The following is a 10,790-nucleotide window of genomic DNA, read 5'->3' as shown; positions in this document are numbered from 1 at the left end:
AGGGACCAGGGACTGTGCTCTCCCTTAGGAGCAATCTCGCCCTTCCCTACTGAAGTGGAGTGTATTGGATGTGGGTGTGTGGGTCCCGGGTAGTACTCCCTCCTTACCTGAGAGTGGGGTATCACACCTCTGGGTGAGATGCAGTACCTCTGTGGCAACTGGACCCGCAGGGGCGCCACATTAACACTGTCACTCCTGTTCCATGGCTCGCCGGCAAACCCACACGTACACTCCAGGCACTTACCATTGGACCTGATGGACGGCCAAAGTGATACACGCTCTGAAGATCTTCATGTTTCGTCACTTATTTCATTTAACTTTGACAGAATTAAAAAATCTCTTTCAATTTTGCACTGTCCGCTTATCCTTGAAGGCTTGTTACCTTGGTCAAATCTCAGCCACATCGCTGCGAAATGACTTGACATTACTGCAAGAACTCGTAGCATACAAAGGAATCAACGCGCCTTCTGCTGAGGCAGCAATAAAAACTTTCAACTGACACCTGTGGTACCTCAGTGAGATTATCCTGGGTCTGGCTTTTTTTGACAGTGAAGTTCCAACCGCAGAAAAGGTTGAGATGGTACTGGCTCTGCAGGAGGAAGGCAACAATGTCTGCTCAACTCGCATGCAGCTTGCCAAAGACCTTGTGTCACACAAGAAGCTTCATCACTTTATGTCATCCAACACAAAAAAACTGTTCGTTGCACTGGAAATAAACCAAGATTTTTCTTCATCAAGACAATTCTCTATGGCACACCAATGCAAGTTACATCAATGCATCCTCAAAAGTCACCTGATTGAAAATCGTGAATGATGCCACCGAATGTTTCATTGCACTCATGACTACATTCAATTCATCACGGAGCACTCAAGAAGACCAGAAACAGTTTATTCTCCAGTGTGTGTAGAAGAATCGCCATTACTATCCTGAACCAAATAAAGTGTGTTTCGTTAAAAAAAGTGAAACTGTGCAACTACTGTAAAATTGTACATTTACTTTTCTGCAAGACATATATTACAAATAATTGTTAGGCTATGTGCCCACGATGCAGAAATGCTCAGGATTTTTTCCTGAGCGTTTCTGCATCTCCCTGGCAGAAAAAACACATGCGGATTGTACATGCGGATTGTACTTGCGTTTTTCCTGCCAGGGACATGCGGATGTGAAGCGTTCTTCACATGCATTTCCGCATGCAGGTTGACAAGCGCTTTCCAAGCGTCGAACACCTTCGAACACCGTTAAAACCAATGGCAGGCAAACAAAAACACATAGAAACACATAGAAAACACCTTCAAAGGTGTCCAAAAGCTGACAAACTGCTCAGAAGACATAACTAACACATGGAAAAGTGACAAGTACATATAGTCATGCGAAAATAAAAGAGGTGGAGGAGTAAAAGGAGGGGGAGACACAGATATAGGCATGTCATGCCCTTCTAAAATCCAAAAAGTGAGAAGCCGACACGGCCAGTCCGCTCCTGCCCGTGCCACCTCCGTGTCGCCGGGTTTGTGCCAGAGCCGCGGTGAACCCTGACGGCCAGCCCCCCTCTCCCAATACTGGTGCCTGTCCGCTGGTGGGTCGAGTGAGCCCCCCTGTGGTGGAGGCAGCTCTAAGCTTTTTAATTTAAATTGTCTCTCTAATTTGAATGAATACACTTTAAATCCATTTACAAGGATCTATTGGAGGGCAAGTCTCATGCCAGCAGCCGCGTAATTCCAGCTCCAGTAGCGTCCACTAAAGCTGCTGCAGTTAAAAAGCTTTTATAAGGATCGAGCTCGGCTGTCCACCGCAAGGCATCCTACTGCCAGTCCCAGCCCCTATGCCTTGGGGTGCCTCCTGATGCTCTTCACTAAGTATCCCATGGTCCCGAATCATTTCCTTTGAAAAAATTAAGTGTCTAAACTACAGGTGGTGTAGCTTGCTTAACAGCCGGGATAATCCGCTGACTAGCAGACACTGCTACTAGGCACAAAGTATTTCCTGGGCTAGATGCAGTTAAAAATTTGTAATTAGATACTCTCGTTGGATGCTGAGAAAGCATTCCATAGAGTCTCCTGGCACGCCATATATGATTCTCTTAAAAAGCTTGGGGTAGGGGTCTAGGGGACCCTTTTATAGCCAAAATCACGGCCCTGTATCGCAATACGTCACCTAGGCTGAAGATAAATGGAACTGTAGCACCCTGAGGGCTCGGTTGCTACAGACGTATTGCACCTCACCCAGAGGTGTGATATCTCACTCTCAGGTAAGGATGGAGTGTGGATCAGGACCCGACACCTGCATGCATTACACCACATTGCCGTGGGGCAGGGCGACCAATATGCCCCTGAGATGGGCACGACAGTCCCTGTCCCTGGCTGGAGTGGGGGGAGGGAACACTGAGGAAGGGGAACCCTGTAGTGCAGGAGCAGGGAGGAAGCAGTTCCTGGGTGCATTGAGAAGGGAGTATAAAAGGTGGGCACCATCTTAGTTCAGTGCAGAGAAGTCTGAGCAGAAGTGGCAGGGAGCAGGGGCTCTGCATGAGCTCTGCTCCGGAGGCGGGCCTAGTAACAGAGGCCCAGGCCTGGAAGAGGGAGAAGGAAGGAAGAGGAGCGGAGAAGGCTCCAGGAACGAGGAATGAAGGGATCCCAGGGGTGCGGACGGGCGAGTCGCCACCGCACGCCCGAATCCACCTGCGTGGAGGGGTCAGGCCAAAGGGGGAGACCGGTCCCCGAACTAGTGGAGGCAGGAAACGACCCTCAGCTAGAAACCGGAGGCTCTGACATTTTATGTGGCGCAGCCCCTCGCTACACCCGCTAGGAAGGCACCACATAGGGTCAGGGAAACTGGCGCCAAGTTTACCAAGAGGAGGCCCGAGGCAGCCGGACAGAAGTGTTGGTAAGAAAGGCCAGACAAAGGACACACAAAGGGGGTCCTGTGAAGTGCTCCAAAGTTATCTGGGAGTTGTCTGAGCCCCTCACCTGGTGAGCACAGTACGACGTGGGCAGCCGTTACCTGCAGACGTGGTCTGGATAATAAGAACTGTGAGTAAAGGCCCTGGACTGCATCACTGACTCCGTGTCGTTACTGCTGCTGCCCTGCACCATCACCCCCATCCTCCGCATACACTGCCCTGAGGCTATACTCCTCCCGTGGGGAGTTATGCTACGCTCTGCTGCACCCACAACACCAGCCTCAGCGGTCTGCCCTGTAGCAGCGGTTCACTCTGACCGCAATCCACGGGTGGCGTAGTCGGACATTTAAACATCAAAACCACATAAATAGTTCCGCCACTGGTTTGACCGCCCTGAGCCACGGAACCGGGTCGCCGCCACGAAGACTACAACCACCAGCATACACCAAAAAGGGTCCGGCTCCGGGTGTCCCAAGACCCAGGGGGTGCGTCAGAACATTTTCATCACCTTTCACAATCACCAATGGGACAAGGCAGGGATGTCCTCTGTCCCCTCTCTTATACATCCTAGTGACGGAGCACCTGCTCTCATCAATTCGCCATAACCCCAATATTAGGTGGATTGAGGTGGGAGGCACCGAGTACAAGTGCTCTCTATTTGCTGATGATGTCCTAGTATATATCACTCAATCACATATATCCATCCCTGCTGTTATGGCTGAAATAGATCACTTTGTTACATGGTCAAATTTTAAAATCAATGCAGCGAAGTCTGAGGCCCTCGATGTCTCCCTCCCCAAATCCATATAGGATTCCATCCAGTCCAACTTTCCCTTTGCCTGTCCCTCACAGGGTATCAAATACTTAGGAATTCCTATTCATAGAGACCTCTCCCATCTATGTTATCTTAATTTTGGGCCCTTTATTGAACAACTCCATACAGACCACGGTTGGCAAGTTAGAACTGTAAGATTCACTACGTGAACCGCTGGTGTTTTGTGGAAAAGCACATGTACACTGCGTTCCAAATTATTATGCAAAAAGTGTTTAGGAGTGATAAGGGAAGAATTTGTTTGTTTGTCAGTTAAACTCATTGATGGTGATGTGTGTCAGGGCTCTTTATATCACTGTAAGCAATTGCAGACACCTGTGCTAATTAGTTTGGCAGGTGTGTCCAATGAAAGGCAAGACTACTTAAGAAGGCTCTCTCACATTATTAAGCAGCCTACATTTTCTGCCAAAATGGGAAAGAAAAAGGATGTGTCGGCTGCTGAGAAGCAACAAATTGTGGAGTGTTTAGGTCAAGGCATGACTACAACCAACATTGTGCGATGATCAGGATGAAGTGTCTTGGCAATCAAGAAGTATGTAGCTGATTCACAGTACACACGTGTGCGTGCTGATAAGGGCAAATTGAGGACTCTTTCCTACAGGCAATTACGTCAGGTTGAAAGAGCAGCGGCAAAAAAGCCTTGTCATAGCAGCAGACAAGTTTTTGAAGCTGCTTGTGCCTCCAACGTCCCCCCAACAATAAGATGCAGGGTCCTTCAGAGGTTTGCAGCTGTGCATACGCCATCCTGTCGACCTCCTCTATCCACTTCACACAAGCAGAAACGGCTCCAGTGGGCCAAACATTACATGAAGACTGATTTCAAAACAGTTTTGTTCACGGATGAGTGCCGTGCAGCGCTCGATGGTCCAGATGGATGGAGTGGAGGATGGCTGGTTGATGGACACCCCACGCAAACACGGCTACAGCGCCAACAAGGAGGAGGTGGAGTAATGTTTTGGGCTGGAATCATGGGGAGAGAGATTGTCGGCCCCTTTAGGATCCCTGAAGGCGCTAAAGATGAACTCCATAATGTATGTGGATTTTCTCAAACAGCACTTCCTGCCATGGTTCAAGAAGAAGAACCGTGTATTTCACAGCAAGATCATTTTTCTGCATGATAATGCACCATCTCATGCTGCACATAAAACATCTGCATCTCTGGCTGATATGGGCATAAAAGAGGACAAACTTATGGTGTGACCCCCATGCTCCCCTGACCTCTACCCCATTCAGAACCTTTGGAGCATCATTAAAAGGAGTGTCTATGATGGCGGGAGGCAGTTCACATCTAAGCAACAGCTCTGGGAGGGTATTCTGTCCTCATGCAAAACAATTGAAGCAGAAACCATCCAAAACCTGACAAATTCAATGGACGAGAGAGTTCAGAAGCTCCTTTCGAACAAGGGGTCCTATGTGAAAATGTAACATCACCTAGAATAAAGTTTTGAGTTGAAAACTGTTTGATTTCAGTTTCTAACAACCTGCTAATGCTTATAATTTCAAAAATGACCATTTTTTTGGTCTTTATTAAAATGAAAAGGTTGATCGAAAAGTTTGGGGGATCTAAGAGTGTGGCAACCCAGTAGTCATGATTACTTCGAATTCTGACAATATGAGGGTCATGCTGCAGGTAGTGCAGCAAGAAGGCACTTATGTGTCTTGCGCATCTCGGAGCCCCAAAATTATTTTCCGGGCTAGATGCAGCTAAAAATTATTTTTAATTTTAAATCTGGTGAAGCTTTAGTATAGATGGCCTAATAGGATCAGTGCTGCACACTGCTACAAAGCCCAAATTATTTTCCAGTCAAGATACAGATAAACATGATTAGTAATTTGAAAGCTTAAAACGGTTGGTAGGGTGATTTTAACCAATCATCAAGCTTTTACTCTCCCCAGGATGACACAGGGGTAGAAAAGTCCTTTCGGATCCATGATTTGTTCATCTTTATGAACGTGAGTCTGTCTACATTATCAGTGGAGAGCCGCGTGCACTTATCTGTCAGCACACCACCAGCAGCGCTGAACACACGTTCAGACAGAACGCTGGCTGCGGGGCATGACAAGATCTCCAAGGCGTAAGTGGCTAGCTCCGGCCATTTATCCAGATTGGAAGCCCAAAAAGAGCAAGGGTCCAGTGACACAGTCGTGGCTTCAATGTTTACTTGGAGATACTCCTGTACCATCGTCTCTAGGCGTTGACTATGTGTCAGACTTCTTGTCTCCTGTGGCCTTGCAAAGGATGGGCTAAAAAAGTGGTGAAATGATTCCGCAAAATTGATGTTACCAGCAGATACTGTGGTTCTGTTACGGTTTGAGTGCTGAACACTTGACGGTCCCACGGTTGGCAAGTTGGAACTGTGAGATTCACTACGTGCACCACTGGTATTTTGTGGAAAAGCACATGTAAGATTCTGCAACAGTCTCTGCTGATACTCCTGCATGCGTGCATCCCTTTCTATGGCAGGAATAATTTCTGCAAATTTACTTTTGTACCGGGGATCTAACAGTGTGGCAACCCAGTAGTCAGGATTATTTCTAATTCTCACAATTCGAGGGTCATGTTGCAGGTAGTGCAGCAAGAAGGCACTCATGTGTGTTGCGCATCCAGGAGCACCAAGTCCCTGTTGTGTTGGTGGCGAGGTAACAATCATGCTTCCTTCCTCTGTCCTCTCCCCCCAACCTCGCACAACAGAAATGTGATCAAGGTCTCCCTCATCTGATGAGTCTTCCATCAGTTCGTCCTCCACTTCTTCCTGGGCTCCTGCACCTTCCTCACTAGTTTGGCTGCTACCATGCGCCCTGGTAAAACCATCTCCCCCACCCTCACATGCCTGCCGCCTTGGTGTTGCCGACCGTCTGGACCTTGCAGATGTTAGCCCTTCCGCATACAACTCCTCCTCCTCTACTTCCTCCACCTCCTCTTGTGCCACCACCTGACTCCGAATTCTGTTTAACATGTGCTCCAGCATGTAAATCACCGGAATAGTCATGCTGATAATGGCATCGTCAGCACTAAACATCTTCGTCGCCATTTCAAAACTGTGCAGAAGGGTGCATAGGTCCCTGATCTGAGACCACTCCTCCAGCGTGATTTGCCCCACCTCTGAATCTCGTTGGCCCAGGCTATACGTCAGAACGTATTGCACCAGGGCTTGTCGGTGCTGCCACAGTCGCTGCAACATGTGCAGAGTTGAATTCCACCGGGTAGGCACATCGCATTTTAGCCGGTGAAGTGGCAGGCCCAACGACTTCTGTAGAGATGTAAGTCGCTGAGCTGCGGGATGCGAACGGCGGAAGTGAGCACACAGCGACCGTGCCCTCTGCAGAAGGCCATCTAGTCTGGGATAGTGGGCTAAAAATTACTGGACAACCAGGTTCAACACGTGAGCCATACAAGGCACGTGTGTGACATTGCCCCGGCGAAGGGCCGCACCCAGGTTTGCAGCATTGTCGCACACGGCCTTCCCTGGTTTCAGGTCCAGTGGAGACAACCATTCATGAAATTGGTTCTCCAGAGCTGACCACAACTCCTCAGCTGTGTGACTCACATTTCCCAGACATTTCAATGTAAAAACCACCTGATGACGTTGAGCCCTACTGCCAGCATAGTAAGGAGGTGTGCAGGATCCCTTCTGCGCAGTTAGAAAGCTTGTGGCATGACCAGACAGGCTTTGGGTGCAGGTGGAAGACCGAGAGGAGGTTGAGGAGGCAGAAGCAGTGGAGGAACTTTGACATAAAGAGGATTGACGCACAACTCGTGGGGACGGCAAGACTTGGACAGCAGCCCCTTGTCCTGCTGTCACCATAGTTACCCAGTGCCCAGTCAGCGACATGTAACGCCCCTGTCCATGCCTACTCGTCCAAGTGTCTGTGGTGAAATGCACCCTGTCACACACAGAGTTTCTCAAAGAAGCGGTGATGTTGTGTGTGACATGCTGGTGGAGCGCAGGCACACCTTTCTTTCAGAAGTAGTGCCGACTGGGCATCTGATACTGGGGCACTGCGACGGACATAAGGTCTCGAAAATCCTCTGTGTCCACCAGGCGGAAAGGCAGCATTTCTGTAGCCAAGAGCTTGCAGATGGTGAAATTCAACCTCTTAGCTTTCTCATGGCTAGGAGGAAATGGTCTTTTACTTGTCCACATCTGAGGAACCGAGGGCTGGCTATTGTGCTTAGACGGGGTTGATAAGGGTGTCCCCGGCAAACTGCCGGTCTGTGAGGAAGATGCAGGCGGACATGTTAGGTTGCCTTGATCCAAAGGTGGTGCTATCGATGTCGGACAGCGCTCAACACCAGCTGGTGTTCCCACCTCCAAAGAAAATGATGACCTGCCAATCACGCTGGCTGTTGCGGGTAAAGAGGTGGCAGGTCTGCGCCCCAAAACAGGTGTGACTGCTGTCCCCCCATTCACAGAGGATGAAGAGGCCGCGGATGCACAAGATATGGCAGACGGTGGTTGGCCCGGCCGGCTAGGCCGCATTGTAGCACACTGAGCTTCCCACTGCAACTTATGCTTCATGTCCATGTGCCGGTTCATGCATGAAGTACTCAAACTATGTATTTTTTGGCCTCTACTTAGCTTTTGCTGACAAATGTTACAGATAACACGAGTTGGGTCATCTTTATCGATCTGAAAAAATGCCCAGGCTATGCAAGGCTTAGCACCCATGCGACCTGAAGAGCCACCACGACTTGTGGTGAGAGGCAGAGTTGTGTTTGAGGATGCAGTTGTTGACGTGCTTCCAGTACTACGTCTCTGTCCAGGAAGGCGCAACCTGACCTCGTCGTCACTAGCATCTTCCTCCACCTCCTCTGCTGACCTCATCTCTTGCCTGACTGTGGGTTGACAGTAAGTGGGATCTCCAACCTCATCATCATCACCCTGTGTGTTATCACACCCGTTGTCCTCAGAGCCAACCTGTTCCTGCCCTGAAAAAAAACTAAAGTTGTCGCTCCAATCAGGTATTTGAGTCTTATCATCGTCTTCCTCATTGTCTCCACCAACAGGAGTTACAGTTTGGGAATGAGGGTCTACATTATGGTCAGAACCTTCTGCGTCTGGTCCTGGATCCGACTCATAAAGATTCTGGGCATCAGTGCAGATCATTTCCTCGTCTGGATTCACAGAAGCGCTGGAGTCGACCTCTGATTCCCAGGCTATAGTATGAGTAAACAGCTCTGCAGACTCAACCATCTGTTCTACCTCATACTCAGACGGGCAGCTGGAGATTTGGGAGCTGTGAGGAAGCAAGTGCGATTTGGGTGACACCTTTGAGGACTGGAGTATTTGTGATGTTGAAGTTGATGTGGAGGAGAGCCCACTTAAAGGAGCACTTGATATCCGTTGAAGCACCTGCTGTTTTTGTGCCTCATCTGGAATTTGTAGCGATTGGCGTGGCCGTAAGAAAGGGATCTTATCACATTGTCCGCTAAAAGAAGTAGACATTTTAGTTTGGCTGGAAGATGGTCTTTCTTCTGCAGATGTTACTGTTGCTTTAACACCTACCCCACGGACACAACCTTTTTTCCCCTTCCCAACACGCCTATTCCCCTTTCCACCAGCAGCAGGCCTTTTTCCACTCATTTTGGTGGTTAACTAATTCACAACTCTGGAGTTGTTTGCACAAAAAAACAATGGATGGTAACCGAGCAGAGCTGAGTGGCCAAACTGTGGTATTAGGCCAAAACTATTGGCTGGGTTAAATGCAGAAAAAAATTATATTCAATTTGCAACCTGATGGAGGTCAGTATAGATGGACTAATACAACAAGTCCCACACACAGCTAGAAGCCCAATATTTTTTCAGAGGTAGATGCAGAAAAAAATATATTCAGTTTGCAACCTGATGGAGGTCAGTATAGATGGACTAATACAACAAGTCCCACACACAGCTAGAAGCCCAAATATTTTTTCAGAGGTACTGTAGATGCAGATAAAAATTATTTTTAATTTGCAACCTGATGGAGGTCAGTATAGATGGACTAATAGAGAAAGTCCGACACACTACTAGAAGGCCAAATATTTTTTCAGAGCTAGATGCAGAAAAAAAATATATTCAGTTTGCAACCTGATGGAGGTCTGTATAGATGGATTAATAGAACAAGACCCACACACAGCTAGAAGCCCAATATTTTTTCAGAGGTAGATGCAGAAAAAAATATATTCAGTTTGCAACCTGATGGAGGTCGGTATAGATGGACTAATACAACAAGTCCCACACACAGCTAGAAGCCCAATATTTTTTCAGAGGTAGATGCAGAAAAAAATATATTCAGTTTGAAACCTGATGGAGGTCAGTATAGATGGACTAATACAACAAGTCCCACACACAGCTAGAAGCCCAAATATTTTTTCAGAGGTACTGTAGATGCAGATAAAAATTATTTTTAATTTGCAACCTGATGGAGGTCAGTATAGATGGACTAATAGAGAAAGTCCGCCACACTACTAGAAGGCCAAATATTTTTTCAGAGCTAGATGCAGAAAAAAATTATATTCAGTTTGCAACCTGATGGAGGTCTGTATAGATGGATTAATAGAACAAGACCCACACACAGCTAGAAGCCCAATATTTTTTCAGAGGTAGATGCAGAAAAAAATATATTCAGTTTGCAACCTGATGGAGGTCAGTATAGATGGACTAATACAACAAGTCCCACACACAGCTAGAAGCCCAATATTTTTTCAGAGGTAGATGCAGAAAAAAATATATTCAGTTTGCAACCTGATGGAGGTCAGTATAGGTGGACTAATAGAACAAGTCCCACACACTGCTAGAAGGCCAAATATTTTTTCAGAGCTAGATGCAGAAAAAAATTATATTCAGTTTGCAACCTGATGGAGGTCAGTATAGATGGATTAATAGAACAAGACCCACACACAGCTAGAAGCCCAATATTTTTTCAGAGGTAGATGCAGAAAAAAATTATATTCAGTTTGCAACCTGATGGAGGTCAGTATAGATGGATTAATAGAACAAGACCCACACACAGCTAGAAGCCCAATATTTTTTCAGAGCTAGATGCAGAAAAAAATTATATTCAGTTTGCAACCTGATGGAGGT

This window comes from Phyllobates terribilis, unplaced genomic scaffold (genome assembly GCF_046119375.1).
Source record: "Phyllobates terribilis strain yellow unplaced genomic scaffold, ASM4611937v1 Scaffold_1__5_contigs__length_1240528914, whole genome shotgun sequence".
In the NCBI taxonomy this organism is placed as follows: domain Eukaryota; kingdom Metazoa; phylum Chordata; class Amphibia; order Anura; family Dendrobatidae; genus Phyllobates; species Phyllobates terribilis.
The sequence above is the reverse complement of the archived record's forward strand: the minus strand, read 5'-3'. Positions refer to the sequence as shown.